The 16,574-nt window shown below is 51.2% G+C and overlaps 1 protein-coding gene across 1 annotated transcript in view; it reads right to left on the bottom strand.

Annotated features, from left to right (window-relative positions):
* Positions 1-16,574, bottom strand: part of NTN1 (netrin 1) — a 115,607-nt gene that overhangs the window by 63,335 nt on the left and 35,698 nt on the right. The window lies entirely within an intron of this gene.

The raw sequence follows: 16,574 nt of genomic DNA, 5'->3' as shown, positions 1-16,574 counted from the left end.
CCTATCTATCCATCCTGCTGACCTCTCCAGCTGGTTAGGAACTGCTGGAGGTTGAGCAGATACTTTTCAAGGCGCTTAAATCCACATCCCATTCCCTAAGTGCTAGGTCTCATCAGTGCTTTTGTGTTTCTGTCCTAAATCCAGCGCCCTGCAGCTCAAAAGAAGGGCAGGAGATAAGGGGGTTCTGAGCACTGCAGCCCTCAAAGTGATGCTCCAGCCCAGAGCACGGGGCACGACCCAGCCCACCCAGCCCAAGGCATTTCCCTCTAAGTTTTCCTACATCTCTGATGCAAGATTATATCGGCCACGTGAGGATAATTGTCACAGTGGAAATAGATATTTGAAGAATTTGCACATTCAAAGCAAAGGTTACTGGATGTGCAACCAACCCAGCAAAGAGTGAAGAGATTTAAAACTCTCTATTAAAACTGCTCAGCCTAAAAGTACCAGGGATACAAAGCCTTAGCTCTGCTTCTGTCACAGCTTTAAGGAATCAGGAATCATGGCTGTGGTTCCCTGACAGCTGAGAGGTGAAAGCAGTGCAAAGCGGTTTTAAACCAGCTGAGGCTGTGATTCCTTCAGGGCAGACCCAGCTTCAAACGATGCCACTCGTGTGCGCAGTCGCTGCCTCAGGTTGTGCTAATTCAGCCCCCTGTGAGGTCGGGCTGTGCCAGGCTCTAGTTTAAAAACAAACAAAGTGTGTTGAGGAAAGTGTTGTGTTTTTTCAACCCCAGATCGTTTCCCAAACTTGTCTGGAGTAGGGCCAGGGGAATTGTTAAACTGGCCCCAGCCAGACTTGCTACCAAAGGGACCTTGCGGATGGGAGCTACGGGGCTGCCACCAGAGCCCGTCATGAATGCGCACATAGCCCATAGCTGGTCACGTCCCCCAGGCCCCTCAGAAACTCCTCCAAGGTGACACGGAGTCCATGTCCCTGTGTGACTGCATCAGAAATGCCTCTCTGAAGATTGGCTCTCATAAGTCTTCACTGCTTTCTCCTCTGAATGACCCTTTTGTCCTTCCCTGGCCATCAGTTTGATGCTGCCTTCCTTGTTCTCTACCAAGACCGTATCGCTTTTTCACCCCAGGTGGTGCCGGTGGCTGCATCTGTGCATTTACTTTCCCCTAAACCTCCCTCACCCTGTCCCAACGAGGACAAGGGGGCAACAGCCCAGATGACAGCATCCTTCTTGGAGCCAGGAAAGGATGTTACCCTGCAGGCAGCTCCCACGAGCGACAAGCAGAGCTGCTTTATTACAGCATGGACAACAATCCTGGCGAAACGGTTCTCCAAGGGGCTGATCCCCTCTGTTTTGTTCCACTTGTGGGCCTGTTTGGGAGATGGTCCTTCCTGTGCCTCAGATGCTGCTCCAGCCTCTGCCTCGTGCCGGGAGATAGAGCACGGGGTGGTTTGGGGAGCACTTGCCATGGCCTCCTCCCTTTCCCCATGAATTACAAACCTCAGCTTGGCCACTTGACGTGCCAGACAGTAACACAAGCTTGACAGATGACAGCTCTCGGGAAGGGGTTTGGTTTCTCACTGAGGCTGAGCTGACTCAGGGGAGCAGTTGCCAGCTCAGCATGTTCGTTTCCACCCGGTAGAGTGGGACGGAGTGGCTGTGCTGCCATGGAAAGGCTGACCATGCGGGCTATCCCCACTTGGTGCAACACAGCCTGGACTGGGCTGCTTTTGCTCAGTGGCTCTTTCCCTGGCAAGGTGATGCTGCAAGCACAGCTCTCCTTCCCAGCCTGGAAGCCAGACCAGGATGGGTAGAAAAGCTCATCTCTGCCTGTGCCATCCCCAACTGCAAAGCTCTCTCTGTGTCAAAAAGGACACAAAGATCCAGAGAAGACACCAAAGCCTTGAGCCACTCTAAGCTGCCAGACCTGAGATTGAGTCACTCGCTTACTGAAAATATTTTCCAACCCTGTTATGTTAATTAATGCATTTCAAAATAGACGACTGTTTCATAGGACTGGTTTCTTGCATCAGCCTTTGTGCAGTGGCGAATCAGTGTCTTCAAAAGCAGAGATCAAGCACCATTGGTCCAAAATATGTCTTGAATTTCCCTGCATAGAATCATAGAATGATTTGGGTTGGAAAGGACCATGAAGGTCATCCAGCCCGACACACCTGCAGTGAGCGGGGACATCTTCAACTCGATCAGGTTGCTCAGAGCATGATCCAACCTGCCTTTAACTGTTTCCAGGGATGGGTCATCCACCACCTCTCTCGGCAATCTGGGCCAGTGCCTCAGCATCCTCAGTGTAAAAAAAATTTCTTCCTAATATCCAGGTTAAACTTCTGCTCTTTTAGTTTATAGTGGGTCCCCCTCTGTTTTTCTGGCAATGAGGTTCCCTAATCACTTTGGGCTGGTTCAGTTCACCAGCAAATAACCCTGAAAAGGGCCTGAGCCCCTCGAAAGCTGCGAAGTGCTCTGCTGAGGTATGTGTGTACATGGGAAACACCATTCCAGGAGCCTGAGGCTAGGCACCAACACATCACCTCCCTATTATGCTAATAAAATGCAGTAGACAGCTGTAAATTAATTCCCATTCAATCAGTCCTACAGCAACTATGAAAACGGGGACCTCCCATCCCCCCCTTGCATGTCTAGGGGAAGGTGGGAAGCTGATCACTGGCAGATGTTGAGTGTATTCCCTTTTCTCCGCCCTTGCTCCTGCTCTATGAATACCCTGAAATCTGGTGGCGGTCTTGGTGCCCACGTAGCCAGCAGCAGTCAGCTCTCCCCTTTTCCAAGCCCATTCCTGCCCACCATTGTCTCTTCCAAGGCCAGTGCATGGGCACGCATGGGGCCGTCACAACCGGTGACAAACACAGCTGCACCATCCCGTTCTCTGCGTTCTGGCACACCAACAAACTCCACCAGATGCAGAGAAGGTCCTGTCACAGCTCTGCTAAGGAGCCCAGTGTATTCCCAGCCAAGCCGCCTGGAATCACAGCGTTATTAATGCTGGAAAAGCTCTCTAAGTTCAACCAGTCCTGCCATCAGCCGAATCCCACCGTACCTACTGAACCGTGTCCCCAAGTGCTATGGCAACATGTTCTTTGAGCCCCTCCAGGGATGGAGACTCCCTCACTGCCCTGGGCAGCCTCTGCCAGGGCTTTACCACTCTGTCAGTGAAGAAATATTTCTTAATGTCCATCTAAACCTACCCTGGCACAATTTAAGGCCATTTCCTCTAGTCCTATCCCTCATTACTTGGGAGAAGAGGCCAACACCCACCTCACCACAACTTCCTTTCAGGGACCTGCAGAGAGTGACAAGATCTCTCCTCAGCCTTCTCTTCTTCAGGCTAAAGAATCCCAGTTCCCCCAGCCACCTCTCATAAGATTTGTGCTTAACATTATCATGCCTTAATGCCTAACATTACCATGCCTCAGTTTCCCTTTCTGGAAGTGGGCATGTGCCTCAGAGGGACCCTGGGAGGGTTTTGTTGTGGGAAAGGCTGAGAGCTCTGGGTAACAGGAGCCGGAATTGTCTGTGGGTCTGCAGACAGATGTTAGATGCGCTAGAAAAGTTCAGCTCTAGCTGGGAAACATCAACAGAGATGGATTTTAATTCTGCTTCCAAGTCTTCCAAAACCAGAGCCAATGCTGCAGCTGCATACAAATTTGTCCTAAACACAAATCGCAGTAGCTGATGGGGTGAGCATCCACTACCCGCCCCGTGTAAACCCGGGCCCTGCACGGGCTCAGGGATGGCTTTCGAAACACCACACAGGTGTGAAGAGCCAGGGATGCCTGTGTTTGCTCAGCAATATTTGCACCTTCAAGGCTGTGGACAAAGCTCTCCTTTGTGGCTGCGGCTGAGCCTGGGTAAACAGAGCTATCTTATCGCCAGGATGTTATCGGGGATCTGAGAAAGAAGGAAAACTCCAGCTTATGAGCCTGACCTCCCGATCGGCGTTATCGTCAGCATGGACATGAAAGTATTTCACTGAGGTGTTGGGACAAGCTTGTCTCCCTGCTACCCCCACCGCAGCGGGATGATGGCTGTCTGCTCAGCGCTGGGTCCTGGGACCCCCCTGCAAAGTGCTGGAGTATTTTGTTTTCCTGGAGATTGGGGTTTTATCAAAACCTGACAGGATTATCCCACCTTATCAGGAGAGCAATGCTACTGTTAATGGTTTTCTGCAACAGGCTCTGGACAAAAATGTTGATTGCTGCCTTGGCTTGAGCGGGTCGGGGAGGGCAGAGAGATGACAGGGATGAGCACAGAATCCTCTGCCTCCTGTGAGCAATCTGTGGAAGGCAACTCTGTGTTCCTGCACATGTACGGGACTGGGACAGTGTTTAACATCAACACCCCTGCGCCTTTGAACATTAAAAGCTCATATCCCACCCTCAGCAAGTGACCCTCAGCTTGGGTGCCTCACGCACATGTCCATCTGGTACATGGTATTTCACCTTCTCATTTTACCTCTGATTACTATGGGATATGTTATTTTTCCTCTCACCTGCTTCACAGCTGATCAGTGAGAGTCTGCACTGGGTGAAAGCTCACCCCAGAGATGGGTCTGGGCTGCTGCAAGTGATGGGCTATTACCAGAGCGTTCAGCTGCCCTAGTGCTCCTTAGACTCTAGCATTTCATAGATCCTTATGGTCTACACATGTTCATCCTCACTATTATCCCCAATTATAAAAGGCAAAACACAGCAATGTTATAGTGTGGGATCATAGAGATGTTAGGCTGTTTATAGAAAGAACCGATGAGCTGGAAATACGAGCATCTTTGGGACCTTGGGACTTGTTGAACAGCGTAGGGCAGGGTCATCAAACCAATTCTCTCCCTTAAACCACTGGCTGAGCATAGTCCAGAGGGCATGGATGACAGAAATGCTTGGTGATGCAAGACAAGAGGTCCAGACCCAGCCAGCCCCAAAGGACACTCTATGAAGGATGATCTCCCCTGGCTCTGCCCATCTCAGCCCAGCCCTGAGGTGCTGGGGGGCTGGAAGTGATCCCACTGACCCAGAAGCACCAAGGCTGAAGCAGACAGACATCTGCTTGATCTGGTAGTGAAGGCACCAAATCTGGCCCTACAGCCCCTCTCAGGCAAGGACCATGGACCTGGAAATCAGCAGCGCTTCACCGCCCAGCCCAGAGCCTGCGGTGATCTGCCCACTCTCAAGGGTCGCTTAGGGCAGACTTTGATTGTGTGAAGTCCAAACACACAGCCCCAGCCTTCCTAGAGCTGCTTCTCTATTGCCCTCTGAGGGATTTAATCCAGATCAAAGCTAGTCAAACACTGCTTTTCTGCTGGAGTGAATCCCCATGAGTAGGCCAACGGCATCTTGGCTTGTATCAGAAATGGGGTCACCAGCAGGTCCAGGGAGGTTATTCTCCCTCTGTACTCAGCACTGGTGAGACCGCACCTTGAATCCCGTGTTCAGTTCTGGACCCCTCTCCACAAGAAGGATGTTGAGGCTCTGTTCGGTGTCCAGAGAAGAGCAACGAAGCTGGTGAGGGCCTGGAGAACAAGTCTGACGAGGAGCGGCTGAGAGAGCTGGGGGTGTTTAGCCTGGAGAAGAGGAGGCTGAGGGGACACCTTATTACTCTCTACAACTACCTGAAAGGAGGTTGTGGAGAGGAGGGAGCTGGGCTCTTCTCCCAAGTGACAGGGGACAGGACAAGAGGGAATGGCCTGAAGCTCCGTCAGGGGAGGGTCAGGTTGGATATCAGAAAAAAATTCTTCACAGAAAGAGTCATTGGGTACTGGAACAGCTGCCCAGGGAGGTGGTCGAGTTGCCTTCCCTGGAGGTGTTTAAGGAACGGGTGGATGAAGTACTTAGGGACATGGTTTAGGGAGTGTTAGGAATGGTTGGACTCGATGATCCAATGGGTCCTTTCCAACCTTGTGATTCTGTGATTCTGTGTGATTCTGTGAGTACCGTGGCCCTGGGACACTGCTCGGCCAGCATGTCCCTCGCTGCTTCTTTCACCCAGGCAGGGGGGCCAGGAAAGACCAGAACTGTTTGAAGAGGGTGGTTAATCCCTGGACGTGACAGCTTTCATGGCAACTGGGCAGGACTTTGGAGAAGAGCTTGACATGAACACCCAAACACATAAAGCTGTGTGCACTTTGGGGCAGAAAAGGCTGTTTTCAGCTGTGGAAACTCTGCTTTTCATTTTAGCCAAGACTTGAGGAATGGATGTGCCTGTTGGGAGAAGGAAGACACCGGCCTCCCCTCTTTCCTAATCCCACATCACCCACATTTCCAAGCTCTCTGCTCTCCACTGTTGTCACTATGAAGCGCCTGCCAGCATCCAGCACTCATGTCTGTAACCACAGGGTCACTGCCAAAAACCACCCTGGGGAAGAGGAGGGACAGAGCAGCAACACCGACACTGCCCAGGCCAGAGCAAAGGTGTTGACAAGCTCTTGAGGGCAGGGGAGGAGAAGGAGGGTCTGCGCAGGGGGTCTAGTGGAGCCTTGGGTGTCCCAGCAGCCGCTTTCTCCCCTGCCTGTGGGGAGATGGAGGCCACAATTGGCTCCTGTGCCTGCCAGGCAGATTTTATCAAACCCTTTAATTAGCTTATCATGGGCAATTAGCTCCACAGCTCAGATTGCCCCTGGCAGAGTCTGCAGATCTGCATCATTTCAGACGAGGGTTGCAGATGTGTAGACATCCTGGGGAAACCACAGGGTGCAGCAGCAGTGCTGGTGACAGCAAAGAGGATGCTCTGAGAAAGGGTTGCGCTGCTTGAGTGAAGGGATGGGCCATTTTGGGCCAAAAATATTCCATTCCACCTCTCTGAGAGACGGCTTTATCCTGCCCTGGATCTGAGCCTGGTCCACGGCCATCTCTGCAGTGACAGCATGGAGGGAGTGTGTTTGCACGCTTACGTGGACGTGGGGCAGCCTGGACACAGCAGGAATTGAGCCATGTCCACATAAATCCTGAAGCCAGCTGCGAACATATTCCCATCCAGAAATACTCTGAAGTTATGCCTATAGCTTAAATCTAATCCCACCAGGGACACTTCCTCAGCTTATGGTCAGATGGCTCTCCTTCCTCCCTCCTCTTCACCACTAGTGCCCTGTGGAAGGGTCTCTGGATGTGTGACTGCTCATCATGGCTGGAAGCTTGAGGAAAGCTGGTCCAGGCCAGCCCTGCACTGAGGACCACTTTGTGCTAATGGTGTGGAGAGTGAAGCTAAGGTCTCAATGCGAGAGGGCAGTGATGATGCTACAGGGTGTGACTGCTTCTCAGGCCACACCTGGAGTGACATCTTACTGCTGCAGGATGGCCACAGAAACGATTGAAGTTCTAGAACACCTTCCCTATGAAGAAAGGCTGAGAGAGTTGGGGTTGTTCAGCTTGGAGAAGAGGAGACTCTGAGGAGACCTTCTGGTGGCCTTTCAATACTTAAAGGGGACAGGTAAGAAAGATGGGGAAAAACTTTTAAGTAGGGTCTGTAGCAACAGGATGAGGGGAATGGTTTTGAACTAAAAGAAGAGAGGTTTAGACTAGATACCAGGAAGAATTTTTTTTCCTGAGGATGGTGAAACCCTGGCCCAGGTTGCCCAGAGAGGTGGTGGATGCCCCATCCCTGCAAACATTGAAGGTCAGATTGGATGGGGCTCTGAGCAATCCGATCCAGAGGAAGACATCCCTGCCCACGGCAGGGGGATTGGAGTGGATGACCTTCATGGTCCCTTCCAACCCAAACTGTTCTATGATTCCATGATGAAAGCTGCCTGCCCTGGGCTGGAAGATTAACGCTGTGGAGGGCAGGGTGACAGGGCTAATCCCCTCTTCCTGGGGTTGGGGGGTTGGGGTTTCCTTTTTTGAAGCAATCCCCACTTTCCTGCAGTCTCAGCTGCTGCCCGAGGCTTACAGCAAGTCTGTCTCGGTGGGAGACCTGCTCCAGGCTTCAGCTGGAGCTCATGAATTTTGCCCAAGTCTTGCAGAGAGGAGATTGTGTTTCTTTGAAGGAAACTGCATTTTCTCTTGTTACAGCAACCGCCGGAAGTGAGGAGTCCTGTATTTTAATTTTTAATCTGGCCTCCGCTTCTGAGCCTTGGCCTTTCCTCAGAGCCAAACCTCTGATCCTGCTGTGGTTCATTTTCAGGCGCGTGTGCCCCAGAAACTCTTTTTTTTTATAATTAATTTTTCATACATAATTCTTCTGCTTGATGGATGCAGGGAGAAACTATTGCCCAAACAGGAAAGAGGACCTCCCTCCCCCAACTCCTCCCTCGTGGATGTTTTTAATAACATCAATTGTCTGCAAAAGACTTATTCCTTTCTGACCTCAAAACAACTCCTGGTTAGTGCATTCCAGCATGGCCACAAAATGAGTTTGAATGACTTCACAGGGCCTGGCAAGAGGCTCTGCATAACAATACATGAAGCCTTGGCTTCACTTGGGGCTGAGGATGCTGAGCACCTCAGGAGCACATCCTAAGCACTGGGGCCGTGGTTTTGCCCGGTCAGTGATTTCTCCAGTGTATCTAACTTTAGTTGCTCCCTTATTCTCAAAGCCTCCACCTGTGAGGACATCTCTGCTTGTCACATTTCGCTTGTCACAAAGCCCCTGTGAGCTGTTAGGGCTGAGGAAGGCTTCTGGTGTGGGTAGTGGGTTCCTCCTGGTCCGAGCCTGCTCTACACAGTGTGAGCAGGAGGAGAGATCTCCCAGATCTCTTGCACAGATGAAAGAGGGTTTATTGTGGGGCAACAAGGAAAGGGGAGCCTGAAGCCCTCGGCTGCCACCCATGTGGTTGCATGTGTCCCCCACCATACAGCAAGATATGGCGCCCACAGCCCAAAGCTACACAAGAGCAGAGGTTTAATGGACTAGGGCAGACACAGACCAGCATTTTAATCCAGATCTGATCTGGGAAATGGGCATTTGGGGATCTTCTTCTATTCCCACCCCTGACTTGAACATAAAGTCCCCTGCACTGGTGATGTGGTCGCCACAGAACCAGCTGGGGATGGGTGAGATCGTGCACCTCACAGCCACCTCCAACAGCAGCAGCAAGGCTCCTGACCTTGGCCAGATAGAAAATCTTCCATGCCCTCAAGCAGCTAGGCTCACTCAGCCCCAGCAGCCTCATGAGCGTTCCTGGTTAACGGGCTCCTCTCTGGGCTTTGCACAACCACAGCTGTTACCGCCCAGCTTTCAAATGTGCAGTTCTGCCTGGGTGGACCACAGCAGTCATCACAGGACCCAGACACACCGGCCTCGATATCATTGAATCATAGAATAGTTTGGGTTGGAAGGGACCTTCAAAGATCATTCTGTTCCAAACCCCTGCCATGGGCACAGACGCGTCCCACCACATCAGGCTGCCCAAGGCCCCATCCAACCTGGCCTTGAACACCTCCAGGATGCAGAGATGCAGGATCCCAACCCAGACAGGGGACATTTTCCAGTTAACCAAATTATCAGTTGATTAAAACAGCTTGGGACCAGCTGGAGCTGCTCACAAAGTCATAGCGACTGAGCTGTAAAGAAATGCTGATTTTCCTGTTAGGTCATTGGAATTACCCATCTGGGCACTTTGGAAATGTAGTGTTTCGGTTTCCTGCAGCAAAATGGCAAAGCCAAGGTCACCTGCAGGCAACCAGAGGAGGGAAATGAAGCCACAGACAGTCAAACAAAAAGGAGGTTGGGGGGAGATCAGATAAAATATTTCTATGGACAGAAATCCTGGAGGGAAAGGGGGAAGGGAAGTGTGCAGGACAGCAGATGCTTTGGCAAGAAAGAGGAAACAAGCTTGAGCTCAAGCCCACCTCCGGACAGAAACGCTTTTGCCGTTCCCAGCTTGGCCTGAGCCACAGGCGCTCGCCCACTCCCGGCTCTGCTCCCGAGGCGTGCGGGGCCGCACAGCTACACCCTGGGGCAGGGATCTCTCCAGCCTAAAGACAACTGCCCAAAATCCACCCTTCTCACCCCAGCAGGATGAAGCAGAGCTGCCTGAAGCAAGTGCTGCCTTTGTTAGCCCCAAACCTGGAGCTCTCCAAGACACCCGGACACATATTAGCTCAAAAAAACCTGACTGTAGCAGGGGCTGGTGTGCAAAAATCCCTCCCATAGAGGTATTTTTTGGCCTGGTTTCTGACCCTGCTCCTACACCGGCCACCGGCCACCTCCCCAGCTCTGTCCACAGGAGTGATGGGTGTCACTGTCCCACCTGGCCTTGGAGCCAAGTGGAATGCCCATCCCCACCCTACATCCAACCCCAGAGCAGCTCAGGGTGCTCCTGTGCACCTGGGTTTCTCTTGCCTTCCTTTGGGCGACTGGTTTCCCAAGCCAAACCTCTGAAGTGTTTGTGGTTTGCCCGTTGCTGAACACAAGACTTTTAAGTACTTGTTTGCCACGGTTTGCATCTCTGGCACAGATTGCCACAGCCCTGGAAATAACCCTGAGCTGAAGCCTTATCCCCACGGCAGGAAATAAACATAATTTTATAAGCGTTAACAGACAGCAGAGCACCGGTAGGAACATGCAGCATTTCCTAGGAACCCAGATGTTTGTGAACCAAAGGGGCTGCGCTGAGCTTGCGCTGCTGTCAGGGAATGCTCAGGGCCTAAAGCGATATTCCTACATTAGGAAACAATGTCTTGGAAACCCACAAAACCAGAGACACTGGGATGGAGACAAGGAAACCGAGGCATGTCACCCGCCAAAGGATCTGACCTTGCTGTCAGTCCTGGAGGAACAGGAGTGATCAGGAGCAAATGGCCACCAGTACGAGCAGGAGAGGACGAGTGGCGAAGGGGACTGGAAAGCTGCCCAGCAGAAAAGGACCTGGAGGTGCTGAACACAATCCAGAAGTGGCTCAGGTAGCCAAGAGCATCCTGGCTTGGATCAGCCATGGGGTGGCCAGCAGGAGCAGGGCAGCTATCGTCCCCCTGCACTTGGCACTAGTGAGGCTGCACCTCAAATCCTGGGTTCAGTTTTGGGTCCCTCACTCCAGGAAGGACATTGAGGGGCTGGAGAAGGGAACAGAGCTGGGGAAGGGTCTGGAGCCCAGGGGTTCTGGGAGTGGCTGAGGGACCTGGGTCTGTTCAGCCTGGGGAAGAGGAGGCTGAGGGGAGACCTCATCGCTCTCTGCAGCTTCCAGAAAGGAGGTTGCAGTGAGGCGGGTGCTGTGCTCTTCTCCTAGGTAACAAGTGATAGGATGAGAGGAAATGGCCTCAAGTTGTGCCAGGGGAGGTTTAGATTGGTTATTAGGAAAATTTTCTTTACTGAAAGAGTGATGAAGCCCTGGCAGAGGCTGCCCAGGGCAATGGTGAAGTCTCCATCCCTGAAAGGGTACAAAAACCATGTGGATCCTGCACTTGGGGATGTGGTTTAGTCGGTACAGTGGGGTTTAGTTGATGGTTGGACTGGATGAGCTTAGAGGTCTTTTCCACCCTTAATGATTCTATGAGTCTAAGCTGTTTTAAGTCCTTACAGGCTTAAATTTGGCCCTTAGCATTTCCTGGCTGCCATGTGGGGTGTTGGACTGGGGTCCTGGCAGTCAGCAGTGGGATGGTTGCCGCCTCCACTTGGAAAAGGAATGTGTTTTCACCTGAAAGACCTGGCAACCTCCAATCATGAGCAGAGAAACAAATTTTTCTTCAAACATTGCTTCTTTTAAACCAAGCTGGGACAGTCAGCCTAAAGCTTGTTTGAATGTCCCCTCCAGGAAATCAGAAGTCTTCTTCACCTATAGCCAAGCAAGTTCCCCTAGAGGGAGAAAACCCTTCTTCTGCCTCTGAAAGCGGCAAAACAGATTTGTTCCAGCTGCACCATTTTGGTGAGTGCAAGTGAGAAGGATTTATTCATTGCTTTTGTTGACAAGTTAAACTAAACTGATGCTTGTAATCTGAAATCGGAGCATCTACTGCAGCCTTGCACTGAGGCGTCTGTGGGTGAGAGCTGAACCGGTGCCATCAGCTGGGTACAGCTCAGCCCCACCACACGTCCAGCCCCTCCTGGGATGCTTCCCCCGCTCCCTCTGGACAGCAGGCAGGGCCAGCGGCGCCGGAGTTGGCAGCACGCTCGATGTGCTTTGAGCTTTGTTTGCCAGTGAAGAGGAGGCGTAAAAATTGAGTTTTTCAAATGATGCTTTAAATGCAACTTAAGATCCCTTCCCTGAGGGTGGGATGGGGATGTTTCTGCCTGGGGACCCTTGTTGGGTGGTTGGGAGTGCTTAGCACAGCTACTCACTGCTGGCTGCTGCTTGGGCAGGGTCCCAGACTTCTGGTCTCTGGGGTACAATTTTCCCTGAACTAAAATTGATGGCACCCAGCAGCGCTCTCCAGCCACCCAGCTCATCCCAAAAGTTGCTCCTACAGACAGACTGGACCACTGTGGGCGCAGCTTGGCGCTGGCAGTTAAGGCAGAGGGGCTTGAGCACCCCAAATATCCTGGGGATGGGACACCTCCTGGTGTACTGGAGATCAGACAGAAGTCCTGCACACGCTGCCAATGCCTTCTTGGGTGACAGAGGGCATTTCTTCAGCAGCAGCACGGATGCAAACAGGTCCCTTCCCCTCTGTTTGGACAGCTGCGTGGAGAGCCTCTCAGCTGAGAAACAAGATTTTAGTCTCTTTTTTTTTAAAAAAACTTCTCTTGGGTTATTTATCACTGATTCCAGTCCTGCAGTTGACTGTGTGGCTGCAGCTGGCAGTGTCTGGGCAGGAGAAATGCCCCAGGGACTGCAAAACTGCGTCTTGCACAGCCCTGGCTAAGGAGAGGAGCACGATCCTGTCTCCACCACAGGCAGGCGGCTCCCCTCCATCATCACCTGCTCAACAGGGGACTTGCGCAATAGATGCTACCCCAAATAGGCCATTTTGGGGACTGAGGACTAAGAAGCATCATCCCTGGGTTGGCAGTGTTTCTTGTCCTGCTTCTCATCTCTTTTCCCTTTGTAGCAGAGCTGCAAGGGCTTCGCAAGCAGATCACCCTAAGAACACTGGATGCACACCTCTAGTGAGGCTTCATCAACAATAAACCCTTGAAAACAACCTTTGAATTTACCGCCACTCTGCTCACATTCTAATGAACTAGAAAGCCTAATCTTTAAGGCAAAACATCCCCAGATAAACATTATTCAAACTGGAGTCCACTTGGATGGAAAAAACTTCACTTTCAGAATGCCTGAAAATGAGGAGCACGGGTATGAGTCTGGGGTCCTCAGGGAGTCTATGAGAGAGGGAGCTTCAAGTTTCAACCCAGTGATGGCACTTTGGGATGCTCTCTGTTGGCTCCAACGACACAGGGAATGGAGGAGCACTGCCTGCCCCCACCCCAAGGTTCTCATGGTGACTCTCTCCCGCCTTGCAAGACGTGGAGACCTTGCAGCTGGGGACACTGCAGCATGGAGAAGAGATGCACTCTGTAACATCTGGCCCTGCACCCTGGTGCCCTCCAGCATTTATCCCTTCAGCCATAATAGTACTCACATCAGGAAAGAGAAGGTTTTATTCCCCTGACCATACAGATCTCTAATTCAACTCCATCAACCTTACTTGTTACGCAATTCTCTTTTCCTTAAAAAAGGCAAGAGATGGTTTCCTTTAGAGGGACCTTAAACTTGGTGTCATGCCCACATCCCACTCAAAGCCTCACGGCAGCGAGCTGCCCCTTGGCTGTCTACAGCTGATGACTACAAACCCATTACTAACAAACCCCAGCAGCGCTGGCCCACTGACCATCATCCCCGCGCGCCCAACACATCCCCCTGCTCCACACAATTGTTCATCTTGGATCCCGCCTGGATCATTTTTAACCTTCTGCAACTTTGGCTCGGGCAGAATGAAGCCTGCTCGGTGGGTAGCCTATTCGAACCAGTGTTGCCTTGTATTTGCCTCTCCAGGTGGTAACAGGCTGAAAAGCGCCTGTAATCCCTCTGAATGAACCGCACAGCACTGAAACAAAGTTGAACTCTATTGTATTATGTTCATCTCCTTTTAACACAGGCTGGTTCAGCCACCCAAGATAAAGCAGGCGAGGATCTCACAGCTCGCTGTGCTGGGACCTCAAAGGAAGAGGTAGGAAAGGTCCACCAGATGCCCCCATGGCTCTGGGGGTTTTGACTGCGACGCTGCCAGTGTTCTCACCACCCTTTCTCAACTACATTGAGCAAAAAGACTCCTGTCCGGTCCCCTCAAACAACGGGTGCCTTTCACCACTTTTCTTGGCAAAGTTCAATCTGTTTCTCCCCTCCTGCCTTGGTTACATTCCCCATTTAACCATAAACCCTCCATTTAGGACAGCAGTGCATGCCCATGGCTATAAATGGACCTGGTAGGCTTCGTCTGAAAGACATTGGCACACGGCTCTAAGCTCATATCAACTTGCTGAGACAGCGTGTCTCTGTGATTTCAGGGTAAATGGTGAGCTTCTTGGAATCGTAGAATCATAGAATGTTTTGGGTTGGAAGAAACCATGAAGGTCATCCAGTCCAATCCCCCTGCAGTGAGCAGGGACATCTTTAACTCAACCAGATTGCTCGGAGCCCCATCCAACCTGACCTTAAATGTTTCCAGGGATGGGGCATCCATTCTGGGCAACTTGGGCAGAAGTTTCACTACCCTCAGTGTAAAAAATTTCTTCTTTATATCCAGTCTGAACCTCCCCTCCCTTTGTTTCAAACCATTACTCCTTGAAATAGTTCAGCTGTCAGTGAATGCAATATATTCTCTATGTCAAGCATCACATTTATGCCTTGTTTCTTCAGTTCAGGGTTTCAACAAAGATTTTAGACAACAAACTCTCAACAGTCCTTTTCTGGTTGGTCTGATTTGTGGATCCACTTCTCTGCACACTCCGAAGACCCCCAAAAGAACCAGAGGTCTCTGGCAGACAAGGCTGCTCAAGGCTGAGAAGCTGCATTGCTCCCAAAGTGGGCAGAAGATGCAGAGGGAGAACAGGGAGTGCTGAGCCCCAGTCCCAAGAGCCTCATAGAGAGGTGCTGCTGAATATGGAGATGGCCTTACATCCACCAAATCAAGCTCCTGCTCCACCAACTGCCTTGCTTATGCAGAAAATCCTCAGTGGGGCATCCAAAAAAGAGCTGTATGTGCCCTTTATGTGTGTGTCTGTGTTAGGTTAATCCGTTCTTGTGGCCCCCCTGCCCATGACAGCATCCCTCATGCTTGTTCACCTAGCCATGCTTACAAGGACTCACCGTACCGAGCAGTGAAGCCAGGGATGCTCTGCCACCTTTATGCCCAACTCCTACTCATTTCCAACACCTGCAATGAATGAAAGCCCTGAAGTAGTAAAATTAGCTCCAGAGCACGGTCTCTGTGCTGCAGCCTGAATTCAGCTCAAACTCATACCAGGACAGTGCTAGGAATGCCGCAGCTTGACTTGTCTGCAAGGGATCCTTTGAGCTACCAAGCTGGGAGTGACTGGATTTGGGAGGGAGAGGGTCAGGGCAGCCACTGGACTCGACATCAGCTGGGATGCCTGGTATCAGCCCTGAGCGCACCCTGCGTTGGCAGCACAGGATGGGGCAAGTTGCCGTGCCTGCTCACACCAGATAAATTCCCGGCTCTAGCAGCACAGATTTCTCTGTCCTTCCCATTGCATCTCTCCCCTTCCTCTGCCTCCCCACGGATGGACCACAGCTTTGCCTCTCTGACCAGAGCTCCTCAGGCCAAAATGAACAAGACCTCACCAAAGAAGGAGCCGTGAGCTGTGTTCTGTGCATATCTCTGTTTGAGTGAAAACAACTGCCCCGTGCCAGTTTAAATACAACTCCCCTTTTCTTACTTATATAACATGGTAACCTTCTTTCAACAAATTCACTTTATTCCTGGCCCAGCAAAGCATTACAGAACCCTTATGTTTCTTGGCCACAATGGCCAAGACCTTTGGAGAAAAGCAAAGCTGTTTGGAGTCAGCACTGGTTATGTCTCACCGGTACATGTCAAGGCTTACGTGAAACACTCTGTGCGTTAGAGACTGGATGTTTGCTAAGGGCAGGAGAAGCTGGCAGAGTGTGAGGACCATGAGTTTCTTGTCACTGTGGGGCTGGGTCCAAGTAAAGAAATGTCAGCATATTTCAGCTGCTCAGCATCTCCAGGGTAGGGTCTGCCCTCCACCCAGCACACCTTGGGTGGTCCCATGAATTTCTTCTCCCAAGTAACAAGTGACAGGATGAGAGGAAATGGCTTCAAGTTGTGCCAGGGAAGGGTTAGATTGGATATTAGGAAAAATTTCTTTACTAACGGACTAGTGAAGCCCTGGCAGAGGCTGCCCAGGGCAGTGGGGGAGTCTCCATCCCTGAAGGGGCTAAAAAATGTATAGCTGTAGCACTTCAGGACATGGTTTAGTCATTGTGATGGTGTTGGGCTGATGGTTAAACTTGATGATCTTAGAAGTCTTTTCTAGCCTTAAGTATTCTATGTACTCGACCCAGTCTGGGAACATCCCTGGTTCTTCCCTTCTCCAGCTGAATACCTATCTTGGTTTCCAACAGGAAGGGGCAGAATAAGATTTCAGTTTTTGGTTCTTACAACATTTAATCTGGATCTTCATCTCAGGACCTTCACAAGAAGTCAGTTTTGGCTTGTACAGAAAGTGATGGAGAAG

The sequence above is a fragment of the Cuculus canorus genome, chromosome 18 (genome assembly GCF_017976375.1).
Source record: "Cuculus canorus isolate bCucCan1 chromosome 18, bCucCan1.pri, whole genome shotgun sequence".
In the NCBI taxonomy this organism is placed as follows: domain Eukaryota; kingdom Metazoa; phylum Chordata; class Aves; order Cuculiformes; family Cuculidae; genus Cuculus; species Cuculus canorus.
The sequence above is the reverse complement of the archived record's forward strand: the minus strand, read 5'-3'. Positions and strand labels throughout refer to the sequence as shown.